This window comes from Stenella coeruleoalba (assembly GCF_951394435.1).
Source record: "Stenella coeruleoalba genome assembly, chromosome: 4".
In the NCBI taxonomy this organism is placed as follows: Eukaryota; Metazoa; Chordata; class Mammalia; order Artiodactyla; family Delphinidae; genus Stenella; species Stenella coeruleoalba.
In genome coordinates, this window is record NC_137149.1 from 41,294,099 (window position 1) to 41,316,343 (window position 22,245).

A 22,245-nucleotide genomic window follows, 5' to 3' on the forward strand; every position below is an offset into this window, starting at 1 on the left:
GATTTCTTATTAAGAGATTGCATAAAAAATTATGCAAAAGTCCCAGTTAAACAAGGAATAGACAGAACTTGGTGAGCACATTATTGTAAAAATAAAATATTTACCAAAAATATAGATGACTAATAGGAAGAGCTAATGTATACTTGGTCCTTACTAAGTATCAGGCATGAAGAACATATACATGATTACTTAATTTACCTTCACAACAGTTCTTTAAGTTAAGCAGCACTGTTACCCCATCTTACAGTTTGGCAGCTGGGGCACATGTAAATTATGTAATACATCCAGGGGTACTGAGCTAGTCAGTGACAGAGCAGGGATTCAAAACAATTCAAGTTGTCTAAATCTCACAAATGTTATTTTAATTAAGGAAACTTGGACCCATCAAAGCTCACTCTTCAGGCAATATGGAAAGAAGCTTCCATTTCCTCTTTTCCTTAGCTTTTTTTTTTTCAACAAAGAAAGACACATTTAGGGATTCCTTTTATTTAGAAAAGTGTTAAAACAGGCATTTCAAGGAGTGAGTGAAGTACAAGAGTTGGTGGGATCCTGGACATGTTGTTTGGAAGGACAAACAGAAAATAATAAAGTGAATTCTTGGCTACAATAGTAGCCCATATGTGCTCAAGTTAAAGTGACAAGGGGCAGTAGAAGAAAAAATTTGGTTGAGGGCACAGGTAGACTGAAAAGATAAAAAGAAAACTATAAGAAAAAGGTAGGGAAGTGAAGACATCTCTGCATGTTGGAGAAGGTGGGATCAGTGGAATGGTGGGTTTGAGAGTTATATTCCTTTAGGAAAGTATTGACTAGGGGAGAATGGTGGCTATGTATAATCTGCTTGTCATCATTACAGCCTAGATTTCAATGTACTGTGCCTTGAATTCTATTATTTGACATAAAAACCCACCTAAGAGTTAGTTCTCTCTACCTGCTTCTGGAATGTTAGACTTCCTGGAGAATTATTTCCCAACTTTGTCATTTGACAGATACACTAGTTTCCTAGGGCTGCCATAAAAATGCCACAAACCTGGTGGCTTAAAACAGCAGGAACTTATTGTCTCACAGTTCTGGCAACTAAATGTCTTAAGTTAAGGTGTTGGCAAGGTTGGCTCCTTTTGGAGGATCTGAGGAATAATATGCTCCATGCCTCCCTCCTAGCCTCCAGTGGCTAAGGGCAATCCTTGACATTAATTGGCTTGTGGTCGTATCACTCTAATGTCTGCTTCCATCCCTATATGGTTGTTTTCCACCTGTGTGTCTCTGTCTCTTCACATGGTGTTCTTCCTGTGTGTCCATATCCAGATTTCCCTCTTTGTATAAGGCCACCAGTCATATTTGATTAGGCTCACCCTAATGACCTTACTAACTTGATTAAATATACAAAAGCCCTATTTACAAATAAGGTCATCTTTACAGGTGCTGGATTTAAGACTTCAGCACATCTTTTTTTTTTTGGGGGGGGGACACAATTCAAGTCATAACAGCAAAGTTAGCAGATATGATGATCACTGCTTTCTCACATCCAAGGCTTAGGATTTTCAAAATCAGATTTTATTTGTGTGAGTTGATCCCAGCCCCAAATCCAAATCAATTTCTTCCCTTTTTCATTCTGGGAAACTTTTTTCTAACCACTGAGAGGCCATGATAAAGGATGTGGTTCATCCTCCTACACTGTTAGTAGGAATGTAAACTGGTGCAGCCACTATAGGAAATAGTATGGAGGTTCCTCAAGAAACTAAAAATAGAGTTGCCATATGACCAGCAATCCCACTCCTGGGCATATATCCAGACAAAGCTATAATTCAAAAAGATATGTGCACACTGATGTTTATAGCAGCACTATTTACAATAGCGAAGACATGGAAGCAACTTAAATGTCCATCAACAGATGAATGGATATAAAAAAGAAGTGATATATATATATATATATATATATATATATATATATATATATATAATGGAATATTACTCAGCTATAAAAAAAGAATGAAATAATGCAATTTGCAGCAACATGGATGAACCTAGAGATTATCATACTAAGTGAAGCAAGTCAGAAAGAGAAAGGCAAATACCATATGATATCACTTATCTGTGGAATCTAAAATATAACAAAAATGTACTCATTTATGAAACAGAAACAGACTCCCAGACATAGAAAACAAACTTATGCTTACCAAAGGAGAAAGGTAGGTAGAGCAGGGATAAATTAGGACTGTGGGATTAGAAGATACAAATTACTGTACATAAAATAGATAAAAAACAAGGTCCTACTGAATAGCAGAGGGAACTATATACAGTGTTCTTCTGTACACCAAAAACTAACACATTATTGTAAATCAACTATACTTCAAAAAAAAAAAAAAAAGAAAGAAAAAAGAAAAAAGATGTGGTTCAGGGAATGGGGTCAGCAAAAATGAGGGTAGAGGTCACAATTATTCCTATTTATAACCTTGGTATCCTATACTACCTGGCACCAAGTTCACATTTGATAAATGTTACACAATTGCATGAAATTACACATAGCCTAAAGGCTACTGGGATATCAAGAATTACTTTTGAGAATTCAGTTAGCTTACTATTATTATTATTTTTTTTTTTTTTTTTTGCGGTACGCGGGCCTCTCACTGTTGTGGCCTCTCCCGTTGTGGAGCACAGGCTCCGGACGCGCAGGCTCAATGGCCATGGCTCACGGGCCCAGCCGCTCCGCGGCATGTGGGATCTTCCCGGACCGGAGCACGAACCCGCATACCCTGCATCGCCAGGCGGACCCTTAACCACTGCGCCACCAGGGAAGCCCACCATTATTTTTTAAACTCCCTTCCTGGTATACTATAAAGCCCACTAATCTGAAAATCAATTTCCTAACACAATTTCTCACCAGTGGTCTGGCTTTGGTTCACCACCTAATAGAAAGATAGCACTATCCTTAGAGCATAACCCATAAAACCAAACAGATCTGGTTTCAAATATCAAACCCTTCACTTTCTGGCTTTGTGATATTGGAAAATTTATATTAACCTCCCTGAACATCAGTCTCTTTATCTATTAAGCGAAGATCAAAATAGCACTTGCAAGGTTTAATAACCAAGTGTATGTAAAGTGCTAGAGAATAGAGCCTGGTAAGCAGTAACTCTACCAGGAATGCCTTAAGTTGCTATCATCATAATTATCCCAGGCTTGATGCTTAAATGTGGTTTCACATTTAATACTCATAACACTTTATGAGGTAGGTATGGCTTTTATATCCATTATACAGCTGAGAACACTGGCACAGTGTGGGCTTAGGAACTAGCTCAAGCACTCATGAATTCTTTAAAGAAGTTGGGGAGTGGACTGCAGGTATGGGCCAGGGCACTCTGACTCCAAAGCCCTGTTTGTCACCTCCTCCTCTTGTTTAAAATGGTGTATTTAAGAGAGTATAAGGCAATGTGTTTTATGTTATCATCAGATGGAAAAATGAATTTAATTTCAGAGTGTTTGTTTCACTGTGACCATCCAGACAGTAGTAAAATAAAATAAAATTCATAAACAAGCAAGCAAGCAAACGCACCTGTTTTTCTTTAGCAGGCAGCGGACAGAGCTTGAATCTCACCTGTGTTCGGCTCCCATTCCAGCTCATGCTCTCCACTGTGATGCTGTGGTGATTATTATAGCTTCTCCATAGTAAAGAGGTAGACCATTGGGGTAACCACACATACCTAGAGACAGCAAAGTTCCAAATGGGTACAGTCCACTTTCCGTCACAAGGATATTTTAAGCAATTCAGTAATGCACAATATACATACAGTGACCAAAACAAGTGGAGAAAGTAGGGTGAGGAATCGGATCACTAGTGACTTCCAAATATTAACACAGGCCATAGATTGCAGGTATGCAAACTCAAAAAGAGGTAAAAACCAACGCTAGTGAGTGTTAATGAGAAGAGGCTACAGAAACAAGGAGGTGTCCCTGGAGGAAGACATTTGTAAGTGGAAGTACAAGCACTCAGAAGCAAACTGGACATGTGGATTGAGCAGAGGGGGACTTGATATGGCATCTAATTCCCATTGCTAAACTACCCTGAAGTCAATGGAGTCACAGCTGTCAAAAATTGCAGAGCTATTTAGTGGAAATGAAAACCTAATTTCAGAAACAACTCATAGGTTTGATGGGCACAAATCATGTCTTATGCTTCTGTGTCTGCCTTTAGATTCCAACTCTTAGGATGTATCTCAGTCATTTAGCACCTGCCTCATCTTTGAGGTTGAGCTTCCAGAAAATTGCCCTCAACCCAAAGCAAAATATGTTTGTCAAGGAGACGGAAAAGCACAAAAATTTGGGAGATAGATATAAAAAATCTCAGAGATATCCAACAATTTGTAATTGTGTGAACAGATTTTGGGTCTATTAGGCCAGGGGTCCCCAACCCCTGGGCTGCGGACCGGTACTGGTCCATGGTCCATTAGGAACCAGGCTACACAGCAGGAGGTGAGCAGCGGGGGAGCAAGCAAAGCTTCATCTGCTGCTCCCCATTGCTCATATTACCACCTGAACCAACCCCCAATCCCCATCCATGGAAAAGTTTTCTTCCATGAAACCAGTCCCTGGTGCAAAAAATGTTGGGGACCACTGTATTAGGCTATGTATTCCCTTTCATAAAATGACTGAAACTGAGACATTGAGTCACCTTCAATAGGGTACAGGCTTGGAGTTAGCCTGGAGCTGGTGTCTTACAAAATATTCCACTTTCAACAGTTACATCTTGATTGACTTGATCAAAATTGGCCAATGACTATGACTAGACCTAAAGCAGCACACCTTTTAAGAGTAAAATTGATTGGGTTTATTTAGACTGTTTTTGTATTTGCTGTTACAAATCCATTCATTTATATAGCTAATAGCTTAATACTTTCCATTGCAATTGATCAAAATTCCATGAGTATTTTTGCTTAAGAGAGCTACAACTGAGAAAAGAAAATAATGTAGATTTGTGGTAAATCCCTAAGATTTTGTTGAACTGCCAAGACTTCTGACCATCACTGATAAGGAATTTACAATGCTGACTGCTCTTTATCTAAGTTTTCTCTTGAGTTTTCTGAGTATGTAGATGCTGCAACAGAGCTGCGTTCTAGGCTTTACCACTTCCTTCTGAGCTCTGAGCACTGAATCTGTTTGTTTTTTTTTCTTTCTTTCTTTCTGTGGTTGTTTGCTTTTAATCTGAGGAAGATCTTTCTCCTCTATCTATTTTAGTTCAGTTTCCTTAATCATAGATCTGACAAAATTTATTTGGTTTCCTAATAACCTGAGAAAGTTCAAAACAAAAACCATTCAGAGTCTATCTTCAGAATCTTAGGTAGTTACTGTGAAATATGACCAAGTGTTGCCAAGGAAATGTTGCATCCCTGAGTGGAAGAAGAGCCCGGATTTCACAGACTGCTTCATTCTTTCATCAGGAACATCATTTTGACAATGGCAACAACAGGGTGAGCTATAACATCTTATCTAATCTAAACGTCTTCCTTCCTCTCCTTCTAAGTTGTGGAAGCCAAAGATCTCATTTCATCTCTGGCCCCCAGTGAGGTTTAATTTACACAAGCAAGATATATTTTTTATTCCAAATGCTTAAGATTGTTGGGGGTAAGTAGTGAGCATTCAGAATCAACACTAATGACAGTCAGAAATTAGACACAGAGAGATGAAAGTCTAAGTCCCTGATGTGTTCTGAAAAATTAAATAACTGCCTTGCTTCAGTTGGTGCCTTTTAAAGAGAGTCCAGGTTGGATGATTGAGGAATAAATAGATGAAAATTCCTTTTTAAATTAACACAAGACAGGACTGGAAAAGAAAGAAAAGAGAATCAGAGTTGCATTATGATAAATATTAAAAACATCCAAAGGTGGATTAAGTAATTATTTTAGGGTTTTGCAGCTCACTGTGGCAAAATTGTCACAGATTTTAGTACAGCTGAAAGATATTTTTTTTATGGGGGCGGGGCATGAGACAGGTATATATGTAGAAAATGTCACATGAAACTCAAGATGACAGAGCTTGAAAACAAACAGCTATGTTCTACCTATCTATGACTGCAGTCAAACTCTTTTAAAACTCAATGTTTTTATTGGAAGAATGCAGACATGCTTCACAGAGTTGTTCAACTGGCAAGCCACTGGCACACTGTCGGGCACAGCTAGAACAAGGCAGGGCTCTCGTCTCTCACTAACTTCTACCCTTTTGCTGCTGATCCAGAACCATGGCTGTTGACAACTCTTGAGTTTCATCTGCTTCAAGAGATTACTTGGATTCCCTGTAACAAAAGGCTAAAAATATTAAGTCAAGCCAATGATTGACCTAGTGTAGGTTAGATACCTAACACTGGATGAATCATTAGAGCAAAAAGTTAGGTATCCTAGTAAAGAAAATGCCGGTTTCAGTGGTAACCTTGTGGTAAACAATAGTATCCCCCAGAAACCTGGGGCGAGAAGCAATCCTTTGGGTTGACAAACTCCTGTTCATCATGTAATTGAAGATGATTTCCCCTCTTCTTTGACTTTTAATAACATGAATGCACACTTTGCCCCCACCTCTAGAGAAAAATGTAAGACCACATGGTGTGAAGTGTGTGTGTCCTGTAAAGTTGATGAAGCAGGAACCTTGCCTGTCCCGTTCATCATTACACATCCCCATCTAGAAGAGAGCCTGGCACTGTGGAGTCTCAATAAACATATGTTGAATGAATAAATAGAAAAAAAAAAAAAAACTCTGGCTTTATTCTATTTGTTCTAACTATTTTATTCTTCTCTTCTGTTTCGCTACTTACTAGTATTTTATCTTGTTGTTTTGTATATAATTTTGAAATCCACCTCAACTCAAAAGGAAAAGGAAGGGAATTGTTTGGATTTCAGGTGGTCACAGATAATACTCTCTTTCCCATTCTAAGTTTAGAACTATTGAGAGTAAGATGTAGGAGAAAGTCTGGGGTAGAATATGACTTTAGGTTTATAGCCAGATAGTCTTGCTTCTATTTCATTTCGACATTACACAGACTCATCAACCCAGTCATTGTCATAGGTGGGCACCCTCTGGAAAGGGCTGAGCAGGGACCTCTCAATTTCTTCTAATTTGTTCACCATTCAGATGAATCACTCCCCATCTCCTGAGAACAGTGGAAGTCAGATCCTGAGAACAGTGGAAGTCAGAAGAGAGACCAACACTCTTTGTCTAGTACAAGTCCCTTCATATAGAAACCCAGGCTTATGGGGGCATAGAAATTCTTCCCTAACAGGTATATAAAGAAAGAAATGGAAGAAGGAGGAAGGAAACAGAAAATCTGCCAGAAAAAAAAATAAGATGAAACCAAGTTCGGATCTGATTACTCCTTTGACATAAGCATGAATGACAAGCCTCTACACCTCCCACTCCCTCCCCCCATCCCACTCTATTCCAGCAACTGCTTTCTTTCCTATCTTGCCTTCGGGTTTCTGTCCTAGTGTCTCAATATCCTTGCTCTCTTCCTGAGACAAGAGATATTTAAAAATTATAACAAAAACTAGCAAAGATATCAAGTCTATCATTTCCAAATTAAATATCCATTATCTTAATGTAGCTATTATGACTAAATAGTTTCAAGACCTTTGGGATGAGAGATCTTTGGTCATCACTGGGAATCCATCCCATGGATATGAGAATCACTAAAATGCTTTTCTTTTTTCTAATGTTTATAATGAGGAAAGTAGTTAGGAAACTAGAATTATGTCAACTAAGTCAACAGATATTCATTGACTTCCTACCATATGTAAGACCTTCTACCTCAAATAGAGTAAAATTAAGTTTGATTGATACACATATTTTTTAAAAGATATTTAAGAGCACAAGATAAGACCATTAAAGGATGGCCCAGGATCAACTGCCAGATGAGTTATATGACTAATATATAAGGATAGAGGAAGAAACTTAAAAACAAACAAACAAAAGCAAACAAAAAATCTTCCTCCTTGTACAAAAATTTTACCTGTTGCAAAATAAGCATGAACAGGAACACAGGAATATATAGCATATTAAAAAGACCCATAAAAGTTCCCATTATTTTATAAACTCTAAACAGTTAATTTAGGGCTTTTCATAAAAGGTGAACAAAAATTTATGTATGAGTCAATCAAGAACATGAACAAACATCTAACAAATAGTGTTGTCTCATAAACTTCAAAATCCATGAAAATACATTTCCAAGTAGTAAAGGGATAAAACAAAGAAATAAAGCAAGGAGCGAAACAGCTTCAAGTTAGGGATAAAAGTACTAGAGGATGTAAGAGTTGTACTTTAAATTCTGCTTCAATTTTTTTTTCTGAAAATATAAATGAAAACCACATAAATTAATTTCAAAAATTCAAAATTTTAATATATATTCATATTTTTAAAGTGGAAAGTGAATGCTACATTGTCTGAGATTCAGCAGTCCACATCTGGAAATTAGATATCAACTAAAGCAAGACCTAAGGACTCCTTCCGGAAAATGCAAGCAGTAATGTCAGCTGACCTCTAGAGGGCTCCCTATAAACCAGATCTAGTTCATGAAGTGATACCAGTCAGTAGAGGGGGAAGCACTTTTCTTTAAATGTGATTTACACAGATTTAAAAGGTTTTTGTTTGGAGAATCATATGCCTAACTCCCTTTTCCAGAGGAAATGAATCTTCAACAACCTTTAGGCATAGTTTGGTATGTTCCAAAGCTTAATTCAGGATATTTGCCGTTTCTGCAGTGCTGAACAAATTGTATGCTCCAGGTATGCCCACTTACCTTTGTACACAGCACCAAACACAATGCCCCACATAGAAGTGGGTGACCAAGAAATGTGTGTTTATTTGAATCGATCTGCTCTTATAGTTCAAACGGTGTCTGGAAAAATGTTATCAACACAGAATGAAGCAGAAAATAATGAAAACATATTTGACATTTTTGTAGCTTGTAATACTTAACACACACTTTCATGTATATTATCTTATTGAAGGCTTAAAATATTAGTGAATCAGGCTTCACTATCATTTACATTGATGAGACGACTGCATCTAAGGGACTTGATGTAATTAAGCAGACATTCGAATTTAGTTCTTTTTATTTCAATCTCAGTGACCTTTTCATTGACTCATTGCTGCTTCTGGTTATCAAGATAATGAAGTGACAAATTGGTAACATTTCTAAAAGCTGTCCCTTAGTAGATAGACTCATGGAACCTGAGCGAGGAAGAAGGCATTAGACATGATCTCTTCTAATTAGTCATAACCTTGGAAACCTGGTTGGCTCATGAAGGGAATCAGGTAGTGGAGCCTCCATGTATCAGCTCCTAGAGAGACTCAGGGACTCAAGCAAAATTGTTCAACTAACGGTGCCAGGAGCAGACATCAGAACCAGAAAGAAGAGCTATTTTCTTAGTTCACAAACCCAGGGAGGTAAACAGGCCTCTAGGATGGTCTCCAAGTCACAGGATGAATGAGGCTGGAACTGAGTGTCAAGTCTGAATGAGAAACATCACAGAGGAGCAAAAGAGGAAGTGATTAACATGAAATCTGGTGGACATGAACTTGACCCCACGTGACTGGGTCTAACTGCAGTCCTAGTTTAGTTCACCCATGCTGTTTCTATCTTAGTGTGCAGTGCTCAGGATAGAAGGAGGAAGAGGGGATAGAAATTGTTAATTAAAAAAAAAATCAATTTTCTTCCTACTCATCAGCTGATACCTGGCAGTAAACCTGGAGAATCATGACCCAGAGAACTGTATTCTTTTTTTTTTTTTTTTTTTTTTTTTTTGCGGTATGTGGGCCTCTCACTGTTGTGGCCTCTCCCATTGCGGAGCACAGGCTCCGGATGCGCAGGCTAAGCAGCCGTGGCTCACAGGCCTAGCCGCTCCGCGGCATGTGGGATCTTCCCGGACTGGGGCACGAACCCATGTCCCCTGCATTGGCAGGCGGACTCTCAACCACTGCGCCACCAGGGAAGCCCGGAGAACTGCATTCTTGATAAAACAAATCTCTCTCTATTTATAAATAGAAGTAGGTTGGTGGGGCTGTTTCTAGACAAAGCCCTGAGGGTGGTAAAGGACAAAAGGGCTGAAATGGATGAAAGGTAACAGAGAAGAAAGGATGAGTTTACAAAATGTAAGTGATGCCAAAATGTAAGTGATGCCTTGCAATTTTGCTATGGGCTTGTCTTCCATAGAATTGAAAGGGCAATAAATCACAGTGGTTAAGAGCATAGCCTGCCTGTGTTTGAATCTTTTGTGTCTACCAATCACTAGCTGTGTGTTTTGAAAATATTTTTCAAAATTATCTAAATTTCTCTTCTGTAAAATTGAGATAATATGGCACCTACTTCATGGGTTGTTGCAAAAAAAAGTCCTAGTTTAAGCTAGGACTTTTTAAAGTTTACAAAAGTCCTAGTCTAAACATTAAAATAATTATATAATATATGTGACTCACTCAGACCAGCAAACCCCCAGTAAATTTCAGTTATTTTGATGAGAGAGGGACTTTGGTGGATGAGGCATTCTGGGAAAGTATAATAATTTACACCAGCAGAAAACCAGATTGGATGTCACATTTTTAGGATACATATACCTCTTCAGGGTCTACAGGAAAAATCTGGACTTTTTAGCATGATGTTAAGACTTTACAGTATGTCAATGAATTTCCACCCGTATCCCTCGTCTACCTCTCCAACTCCCTGTCTCAAAGGAAGGCAGGCATCTGTTCTAATTTATCCATTAATTCAGCAAATAGTTATTGAGCATCTATACTTTGATGCAATGGTCTATTCCAAGAATTGAGATATAGTAGACAGAATTCCCTGCCCTCAGATAACTTTTATCCTAGTGGAACTCATTTGAGTAGCTACTAATGTTCATCTCTGTGCTTCCTGCCTATTGTGGAGTTATTGGATGTTGGAGAATGGGTTTTATTATCCTTCTCTCTAAGGTGTGAGGATCCTAAGCCTTTTTACACATTTATTTCCTTTGGATATTTTTCAGAAAAGCTGAGTTTCATCCTGGTCCTTGCTACCCAGCCAGCTACCAGAAGGGACAGTTGAGGGGGAGTCCAGATTCCTATGTCCACTGGTGCATTGAGCACAGGACCCTACCTCCTCCCAACTGGGGGCTACTTACACTAGCACTGAGTCCTGCTATTGGTTTCTGATGGCCTGTCCTGAAAGCCCCCAACCACTCATAAAATAGACTAATATGGCATTTCCCTAGTTTCCATCAAACCTGTCTGCACCCTGACCCAGCAGGGCTCTCCCAGAGTGACTGTCTCCTTGGGCTTCTTGTGTGATGTCTGCAGTCTTCTGTTCTTTGACAGTCATCTCTTTCTCCAAAGGTTATTGCCTTCCTGAATTCCCTGCTATGTGCCCTGCCTGGCCCACCAGCGAAGACCTAATAAATGCTTTTCAAATGAATCCAGGTGAGATGACCTTGGGGTATGTGGATCAACAATTTGTATTTTAATAAATTAATGTTTACTTTAATGTTAAGATAGTTGGAACTTGGATGAATAGATGAATACATTTTTAAAGTTTAAAGACCACCAACTTTAGCAGTGTCACAAAAGTGATCAGAGTTTGGGTAACACTGACCCAGTAGCTGATAATAAAAGCTTTATAGTTTAACTGGTTGGGTTTTAATCCTGGCTCAGACACAAACCAGTTGAGTGACCTTGGGAAAGGGCTTTCTGAACCTCAGTTTCCTTATTTAAAAATGGGGCTAATAATAGTACTTGCATCATAGCATTGTTGTGATGAGTAAATGAAATACAAAATGTGTAATCCACGTGAAATGCTAAAACCTGTTGCAGGCACATGTGAATGTTCAGTAAATGATGACTATTATACATCATTGCTATAATAACATATCTACCACCTTGTCAACTCCTGCTTCCTATTTTAAGCACCACTGAATAGAAAGCTCAGGTTGCTGCCTTGTTCCCAAGAACTTGCATAGGAGTTGGAGTAGGTCTGGGGTTATTCAGGTGGATCCCACTTGTAGACAGTTTGAGAGGAACCTGAGACATGGAAGTAGAGAACTGCATAGGACCAAGGAGAAACTGAGGCCTGGGCAGATGTTCTGTGCCTTAGCTCAGGAGCACATCTCCAAGGCAGTGGAATGAGAAGACTGAAATCTCAACTGATAACCCCAAGACTGCTTTGCCTTGCCAATTTATTTTAATTGATACACTTTATTCCTTAAAAAAAAAAGATCAGGCCTTCCTAAATCTCAGACAAGTGCTCAGTCTATATTCAATGCTTTGAAGCAGAAATTCTTCACAGCAATAAGGAGAACAGACATAAATAAGAAGATTTGTTTAATCATAAAACCTGAAGTGGTTAGTCATTACATTGTAATCTAACCTGGTCTAAACAAGGGAGTGCATATATGCCATATAAGCTTTTTCTCTTCTAAAAATATCTCACTACCATCCACAGGAAGAGTTAAATATAGATATTTCATTTTATGGCCTTTATTTCTGAAACATAAAATGTTTTATATTTCTAATCCTTAGACTATTTTTCATGGTATTTCTGTTTATCTTGCATTCTACTTCCAAGCCATGTTTGGAGGGGAAATGCAATGATTTCAGGAAAGTCTGAACTGTTTTTCAATTATCATGAGTAAATCTGGGACTGGAGGAGTCATTTAACTCCTCTGTTCTTCGACAATTGCTCTGTATGACAGGAGTTGCTCTAGTTGGGTTTTTACCCTCTTGGTTTCTTTTGAATTCTCTGTGGTTGCTCTCACTTCCTTGTGTGTTTCTCCATTGTTTATTGCAGTGAGTTTCAATGGGGCTTACCTAGACTTGTTTTATAGCAATGAAGAGTTGTTTGGTTGAATGTTTTCCAACATCAAAGTTTAATTATGTAGAAAAGTAACAACTCTGGGGTCACTTCCAATGACCTTAGGATGGATTTGAAGAATTCTGAGGAGGTGAAAACAGCAATGGTAAATTTCACGTACATTCCTTCCCAGGCAGCACAATTTTGTTAAGCCTATGCAATCACAAAACTCTCCACACTTAGAAGAGCTCTGACCTCGGTTTAATGCTCTGCTGTCACCATTTAACATTCTTAATATTTTTTGATAAATTCCTTATGAATTGGAATTGAATTGGACTGCCCCAACTCCAAGCTTGATGCCACAAGGTGCTCCAACTGCTTGGAATGCCACGACCTACTTCTTCCCTGCCTGATGAACTCATAGTTCAAGGGCCATTCTCTCTGCATAGTTTTCTCTCCGTTCTCAGGCAGAGTTAATCACTCAGTGTCTCCAAGTTTCCATGGCAACTCATGCACATCTTTGGAATTGCACTTTTTATTCTATACTATAGGTGCAGGTGTGATTTTCTATCCATCTCAACCATGAACTCCAGGAGAGGGATCAGGTCTGAGATTTTCCTTTTGTTCCCCTGGAATAGTTCCTTATACTTAGAAGTGCTACTTCAATATGCGATAATAAGGCACGTTTCAGTAAGTATTCACACTTTCAATAAGTATTGTCTCTTCATGAAGCAACCTGATACTTCTCATTCATTGACCCTGTGCATTGCTCTCTTTACACAAGATACCATTATCCATTCTTTGTACGTGCAGAACCCTTATTCATTTTGTAATGCCCAACTGAAAGTCACTTCTTCTGGGAAGACTTCCTTGAACGTAACAGAAAGTGAATATTGCTGTCTCCTCTGTGCTCTTGCAGCACTTACCTCATTGAATTGTGAGTTTGAAATGAACATTTCCCTCACCTGACTGAGAGCTCCTTGAAGCTCATGTGTGTTTTTATTTTTTTTTCTTTTTCTTCTTCTTCTTCTTCTTTTTTTAACATCTTTATTGAAGTAAAATTGCCCCACAATGGTGTGTTAGCTTCTGCTTCACAACAAAGTGAATCAGTTATACATATACATATGTTCCCATGTCTCCTACCTCCTGTGTCTCCCTCCCTCTCACCCCCTCCATCCCACCCCTCCAGGTGGTCACAAACCACCTAGCTGATCTCCTTTTGCCAGGCGGCTGCCTCCCACCAGCCATCCATTCTACGTTTGGTAGTGTATATATGTCCATGCCACTCTTTCACTTTGTCACAGCTTACCCTTCCTCGTCCCCATATCCTCAAGTCCATGCTCCAGTAGGTCTGTGTCTTTATTCCTGTCTTACCCCTAGGTTCTTTATGACATTTTTTTTCTTACGTTCCATATATATGTGTTAGCATATGGTATTTGTTTTTCTCATTCTGACTTACTTCACTCTGTATGACAGACTCTAGGTCTATCCACCTCAATACAAATAACTCAATTTTGTTTCTTTTTATGGCTGAGTAATATTCCATTGTATACATGTGCCACATCTTCTTTATCCATTCATGTGTTGATGGACACCTAGGTTGCTTCCATGTCCTGGCTATTGTAAATAGAGCTGCAATAAACATTTTGGTAAATTACTCTTTTTGAATTATGGTTTTCCCAGGGTATATGTCCACTAGTGGTATTGCTGGGTCGTATGGTAGTTCTATTTGTAGTTTTTAAAGGAACCTCCATATAATGTTCTCCATAGTGGAGAATGTATCAATTTACATTCCCACAAACAGTGCAAGAGTGCTCCCTTTTCTCCACATCCTCTCCAGCATTTATTGTTTCTAGATTTTTTGAGGATGGCCATTCAGACCGGTGTGAGATGATACCTCATTGTAGTTTTGATTTGTAGTTCTCTAATGATTAATGATGTTGAGCATTCTTTCATGTGTTTGTTGCCAAAGTGTATATCTTCTTTGGAGAAATGTCTATTTAGGTCTTCTGCCCATTTTTTGATTGGGTTGTTTGTTTTTTTGTTATTGAGCTGCATGAGCTGCTTGTAAATTTTGGAGATTAATCCTTTGTCACTTGCTTCATTTGCAAATATTTTCTCCCATTCTGAGGGTTGTCTTTTCCTCTTGTTTAGGGTTTCCTTTGCTGTGCAAAAGCTTTGAAGTTTCATTAGGTCCCATTTGTGTATTTTTGTTTTTATTTCCATTTCTCTAGGAGGTGGGTCAAAAAGGATCTTGCTGTGATTTATGTCATAGAGTGTTCTACCTATGTTTTCCTCTAAGAGTTTTGTAATGTCTGGCCTTACGTTTAGGTCTTTAATCCATTTTGAGTTTATTTTTGTGTATGGTGTTAGGGAGTGTTCTAATTTCATACTTTTACATGTACCTGTCCAGTTTTCCCAGCACCACTTATTGAAGAGGCTGCCTTTTCTCCACTGTATATCCCTGCCTCCTTTATCAAAGATAAGGTGACCATATGTGCATGGGTTTATCACTGGGCTTTCTATCCTGTTCCACTGATCTATATTTCTGTTTTTGTGCCAGTACCCTACTGTCTTGATTACTGTATCTTTGTAGTATAGTCTGAAGTCAGGGAGCATGACTCCTCCAGCTCCATTTTTCGTTTTCAAGATTGCTTTGGCTATTCAGGGTCTTTTGTGTTTCCATACAAATTGTGAATTTTTTTGTTCTAGTTCTGTGAAAAATGCCAGTGGTAGTTTGATAGGGATTGCATTGAATCTGTAGATTGCTTTGGGTAGTAGAGTCATTTTCACAATGTTGATTCTTCCAATCCAAGAACATGGTATATCTCTCCATCTATTTGTATCATCTTTAATTTCTTTCATCAGTGTCTTATAATATTCTGCATAGAGGTCTTTTGTCTCCTTAGGTAGGTTTATTCCTAGATATTTTATTCTTTTTGTTGCAATGGTAAATGGGAGTACTTTCTTAATTTCACTTTTAGATTTTTCATCATTAGTGTATGAAAGTGTATTCTTTTCATCATAAGAAGGCCAGAGATTTCTGTGCATTAATTTTATATCCTGCTACTTTACGAAATTCATTGATTAGCTCTAGAAGTTTTCTTGTAGTATCTTTAGGATTCTCTATGTATAGTATCATGTCATCTGCAAACAGTGCCAGTTTTAATTCTTCTTTTCCAATTTGGATACATTCTATTTCTTTTTCTTCCCTGATTGCTGTGGCTAGAGCTTCCAAAACTATGTTGAATAAGAGTGGTGAGAGTGCGCAACCTCGTCTTGTTCCTGATCTTTGTGGAAATGGTTTCAGTTTTTCACCATTGAGGACGATGTTGGCTGTGGGTTTGTCTTATATGACCTTTATTATGTTGAGGAAACTTCCCTCTATGCCTACATTCTGCAGGGTTTATATCATAAATGGGTGTTGAATTTTGTCAAAAGCTTTCTCTGCATCTATTGGGATGATCATATGGTTTTTCTCCTTCAATTTGTTAAAATGGTGTATCACATTGTTTGATTTGTGTGTGTGTGTATATATATATATATATATATATATATATATATATATATATTTTTTTTTTTTTTTGCTGAGAGCAGCTGAAGTTGCTGTGTTTTCTTTTTTTTTTAACATCTTTATTGGGGTATAATTGCTTTACAATGGTGTGTTAGTTTCTGCTTTATAACAAAGTGAATCAGTTATACATATACATATATATATATATATATATATATATATATATATATATATATATATATATATATATATATGTTCCCATATCTCTTCCCTCTTGCATCTCCCTCCCTCCCACCCTCCCTATCCCACCCCTCCAGGCGGTCACAAAGCACCCAGCCGATATCCCTGTATATTGAAGAATCCTTGCACTCCTGGTAAAAACCCCACTTGATCATGGTGTATGATCCTTTTACTGTGCTGTTGGATTCTGTTTGCAAGTATTTTGTTCAGCATTTTTTTTGTGTGTGTGGTACGCAGGCCTCTCACTGTTGTGGCCTCTCTGGTTGCGGAGCAAAGGCTCCGGATGCACAGGCTCAGCGGCCATGGCTCACGGGCCCAGCCGCTCCATGGCACATGGGATCTTCCCAGACCGGGGCATGAATCCGTGTCCCCTGCATCGGCAGGCAGACTCTCAACCACTGTGCCACCAGGGAAGCTCTGTTGATGATTTTTGAATCTATGTCATCAGTGATATTGGCCTGTAGTTTTCTTTCTTTGTGACATCTTTGTCTGGTTTTGGTACCTGGGTGATGGTGGCCTCATAGAAGGAGTTTGGAAGTCTTCCTCCCTCTGCTATATTTTGGAAGAGTTTGAGAAGGATAGGTGTTAGTTCTTCTCTAAATGTTTGATAGATTTCACATGTGAATCCATCTGGTCCTGGGCTTTTGTTTGTTGGAAGATTTTTAATCACAGTCTTAATTTCAGTGCTTGTGATTGGTCTGTTCATATTTTCTCTTTCTTCCTGGTTCAGTCTCAGCAGGTTGTGCATTTTTAAGAATTTGTCCATTTCTTCCAGGTTGTCCATTTTATTGGCATAGAGTTGCTTGTAGTAATCTCTCATGACCTTTTGTATTTTTGCAGAGTCAGTTGTTACTTCTACTCTTTCATTTCTAATTCTATTGATTTGAGTCTTCTCCCTGTTTTTCTTGATGGGTCTGGCTAATGGTTTATCAATGTTCTTTATCTTCTCAAAGTACTAGCTTTTAGTTTTATTGATCTTTGCTATCATTTTCTTCATTTCTTTTTCATTTGTTTCTGATCTTATATTTATGATTTCTGTCGTTCTGTTAACTTTGGGTTTTTTTTTTTATTCTTCTTTCTCTAATTGCTTTAGGTGCAAGGTTAATTTGTTTACTTGAGATGTTTCCTGTTTCTTAAGGTAGGATTGTATTGCTATAAACTCCCCTCTTAGAACTGCTTTTTCTGCATCCCATAGGTTTTGTGTTGTCATGTCTCCATGGTCATTTGTTTCTAGGTATCTTTTGAGTTCCTCTTTGATTTCTTCAGTGATCACTTCGTTATTAAGTAGTGTATTGTTTAACCTCCATGTGTTTGTATATTTTACAGATCTTTACCTGTAATTGATATCTAGTCTCATAGCACTGTGGTCAGAAAAGATACTTGATATGATTTCAATTTTCTTAAATTTACCAAGGCTTGATTTGTGACCCAAGATATGATCTATCCTGGAGAATGTTCCATGAGCACTTGAGAAAAATGTGTATTCTTTTGTTTTTTGGATGGAATGTCCTATAAATATCAACTAAGTCCATCTTGTCTAATTTATCATTTAAAGCTTGTATTTCCTTATTTATTTTCATTTTAGATGATCTGTCCATTGGTGAAAGTGGGGTGTTAAAATCCCCGACTATGATTTTATTACTGTTGATTTGCCCTTTTATGGCTGTTAGTATTTGCCTTATGTATTGAGGTGCCCCTATGTTGGGTGCATAAATATTTACAATTGTTATATCTTCTTCTTGGATCGATCCCTTGATCATTATGTAGTGTCCTTCTTTGTCTCTTGTAACAGTCTTTATTTTAAAGTCTATTTTTTCTGATATGGGAATTGCTACTCCAGCTTTCCTGTGATTTCCATTTTCATGGAATATCTTTTTCCATCCCCTCACTTTCAGTCTGTACGTGTCCCTAGGTCTGAAGTGGGTCTCTTGTAGACAGCATATACATGGCTCTTGTTTTTGTATCCATTCAGCCAGTCTGTGTCCTTTGGTTGGAGCATTTAATCCATATACATTTAAGGTAATTATCGATATGTATGTTCCTATTCCCATTTTATTAATTATTTTGGGTTTGTTATTGTAGGTCTTTTCCTTCTCTTGTTTCTTGCCTAGAGAAGTTCCTTTAGAATTTGGTGTAATGCTGGTTTGGTGGTGCTGAACTCTCTCAGCTTTTGCTTGTCTGTAAAGGTTTTAGTTTCTCCATCAAATCTGAATGAGGTCCTTGCTGGGTAGAGTAATCTTGGTTGTAGGTTTTTATTCCTTCATCACTTTAAATATGTCCTGCCACTCCCTTCTGGCTTGCAGAGTTTGTGCTGAAAGATCAGCTGTTAACCTTATGGGGATCCCCTTGTGTGTTATTTGTTGTTTTTCCCTTGCTGCTTTTAATATGTTTTCTTTGTATTTAATTTTTGATACTTTGATTAATACGTTTCTTGACATGTTTCTCCTTGGATTTATTTTGTATGGGACTCTCTGTGCTTCCTGGACTTGATTAACTATTTCCTTTCCCATATTAGGGAAGTTTTCAACTGTAACCTCTTCAAATATTTCCTCAGTACCTTTCTTTTTCTCTTCTTCTTCTGGGACCCCTATAATTCGAATTTTGGTGCACGTAATGTTGTCCCAGAGGTCTCTGAGACTGTCCTCAATTCTTTTCATTCATTTTTCTTTATTGTGCTCTGCAGTAGTTACTTCCACTCTTTTATCTTCCAGGTCACTTATCCATTCTTCTGCCTCAGTAATTCTGCTATTGTTCCCTTCTAGAGTATATTTACTTTCATTTATTGTGTTGTTCATCGTTGCTTGTTTCATGTTTAGTTCTTCTAGGTCCTTGTTAAATGTTTCTTGCATTTTCTCTTTTCTATTTCCAAGATCTTGGATAATGTTTACTATCATTATTTTGAATTCTTTTTCAGGTAGATTACCTATTTCATCTTCATTTGTTAGGTCTGGTGGGTTTTTATCTTGCTCCTTCATCTGCTTTGTGTTTTTCTGTCTTTTCATTTTGCTTATCTTACTGTGTTTGGGGTCTCCTTTTCACAGGCTGCAGGTTCATAGTTCCCGTTGATTTTGGTGTCTGTCTCAGTGGCTAAGGTTGGTTCAGTGTGTTGTGTAGGTTTCCTGCTGGAGGGGACTAGTGCCTGTGTTCTGGTGGATGAGTCTGGATCTTGTCTGTGTGGTGGGCAGGTCCACGGCTGGTGGTGTGTTTTGCAGTGTCTGTGGACTTATTATGATTTTAGGCAGCCTCTCTGCTAATGGATGGTGTTGTGTTCCTGTCTTGCTAGTTGTTTAGGATAGTGTGTCCAGCACTGTAGCTTGCTGGTCGTTGAGTGAAGCTGGGTGTTGGTGTTGAGATGGAGATCTCTGGGAGACTTTTGCTGTTTGATATTATGTGGAGCTGGGAGGTCTCTTGTGGACCAGTGTCCTGAACCTGTCTCTCCCACCTCAGTGGCACAGCCCTGACATCTTGCTGGAGCACCAAGAGCCTGTCCTCTACATGGCTCAGAATTAAAGGGAGATAAAATAGAAAGAAAGAAAGAAAGAAAGAAAGAAAGAAAGAAAGAAAGGGGATAAAATAAAATAAAGTAAGATAAAATATACTAAAGTTATTAAAATAAAAAGCTAAAAAATAATTTTAAGAAAAAAAATTTTAAGGAGTAAAAAAAAAAAAAAAAGGAAAACAAACGGATGCTCAGAACCCTAGGAAAAATGTTGAAAGCAAAGCTATACAGACAAATTCTCACACAGAAGCTATACAGACAAATTCTCACACAGAAGCTATACAGACAAAATCTCACATACATCCTCACAAAAAGAGGAAAAAATAATATATCTTGCTCCCAAAGTCCACCACCTCAATTTGGGATGATTCGTTGTCTATTCAGGTATTCCACAGATGCAGGGTACTTCAAGCTGATTGTGAGGTTTAATCCTCTGCTCCTGAGGCTGCTGGGAGAGATTTCCCTTTCTCTTCTTTGTTCGCACAGCTCCTGGGGTTCAGCTTTGGATTTGGACACACCTCTGCATGTAGGTCACCTGAGGGCGTCTGTTTTTCGCTCAGACAGGACGGGGTTAAAGTAACTGCTGATTCGGGGGCTCTGGCTCACTCAAGCCGGGGGGAGGGAGGGGTACGGATGCGGATGCGGGGCAAGCCTGCAGCAGCAGAGGCCAGCGTGACGTTGCACTAGCCTGAGGCGTTCCGTGCATTCTCCTGGTGTAGTTGTCCCTATTTCACGGGACCCTGGCAGTGGCGGGCTGCACAGACTCCCAGGAGGGGCGGCGTGGATAGTGACCTGTGCTGCACACAGGCTTCTTGGTGGCCACAACAACAGCCTTAGTGTCTCATGCCCGTCTCTGGGGTCTGTGCTGTTAGCCACAGCTTGCGCCCATCTCTGGAGCTCCTTTAAGCAGCACTCTTAATCCCCTCTCCTAGTGCACCAGGAAACAAAGAGGTAAGAAAAAGTCTCTTCCCTCTTCGGCAGGTCCAGACATTTCCCCAGACTCCCTCCCGGCTAGCCGTGGTGCACTAACACCCTGTAGTCTGTGTTCCCGCCGCCAACCCCAGTCCTCTCCCTGTGATCAGACCAAAGCCCGAGCCTCAGCCCCGCCTGCCCTGGCGGGTGAGCAGATAAGCCTCTCGGGCTGGTGAGTGCCGGTTGGCACCGATCCTCTGTGTGGGAATCTCTCTGCTTTGCCCTCCGCGCCCCTGTTGCTGTGCTCACCTCCGTGGCTCCGAAGCTTCCCCCCTCTGCCACCTGCAATCTCCGCTCGTGAAGTGGCTTCTAGTGCGTGGAAACGTTTCCTCCTTCACAGCTCCCTCCCACTGGTGCAGGGCCCATCCCTATTCTTTTGTCTCTGTTTTTTCTTTTCTCTTTTGCCCTACCCAGGTACGTAGGGAGTTTCTTGCCTTTTGGTGGGTCTGAGGTCTTCTGCCAGTGATCAGTGGGTGTTCTATAGGAGCAGCTCCACATGTAGATGTATTTCTGATGTATCTGTGGGGAGGAAGGTGATCTCCACGTCTTACTCTTCTGCCGTCTTCTCCAAACCCCCCAAAGCTCATGTGTTATTCAACTTTGTATCCTAAGCCCTGGCTTAGTACCCAGAACAAAAGAGAAAGAAAGAAGGGAAAGAGGGAGGGAAGAAGGAAGGGAAGGAAGGGAAGGAGGGAGGGACGCAGGGAGGGAGGAAGGAAGGAAGAACAAATGAAGTGAGCAAGCAAGAAAAGAAAAAAGGCAAAGGAACAAATCATATGATACCAAATGATGATGTGATAGATGAAAACTCCAACTGAGCAATTCAGTTGTATTATCTTACATGCTATGAGTTGATTGAGTGCCTCTTTCTTTATACCCCAGTGTGTGGAAGAAGAATAGGGGACCCTCTAAGGTAACTGATTTTTTGGCACAGACTTGAATTGTCTATCTGCATCAGTTTTATGGATCCAGCTAAACTAGAACCCATATTTTTCACCAGATAGGAAAGATAAATCTTACACTTTAAGATAAAAATGTAGCTCCCTTAAAGTCTTACAGATGCACTGATTGATGTATTTTACAAAGTAAATTGTGTATTGTCTTTTATACATTGTGTATTCTTGACACCCTTGTTAAAGATCAGTTGACCATTTATGTGTGTGTTTATTTCTGGAGTCTCTATTCTGTTCCATTGGTGTATGCGTCCATCTTATGCCAGTATCATAC

At 39.1% G+C, this 22,245-nt stretch overlaps 1 long non-coding RNA gene across 1 annotated transcript in view; it reads left to right on the plus strand.

The window, feature by feature from the left end:
- LOC307186196 overlaps window positions 1-22,245 on the plus strand; it is a 36,793-nt gene that overhangs the window by 10,107 nt on the left and 4,441 nt on the right. Inside the window, exon 3 of the long non-coding RNA XR_013828269.1 lies at window positions 11,344-11,427. This is a non-coding gene — a long non-coding RNA (uncharacterized lncRNA). The remainder of the gene's footprint in view (window positions 1-11,343; window positions 11,428-22,245) is intronic.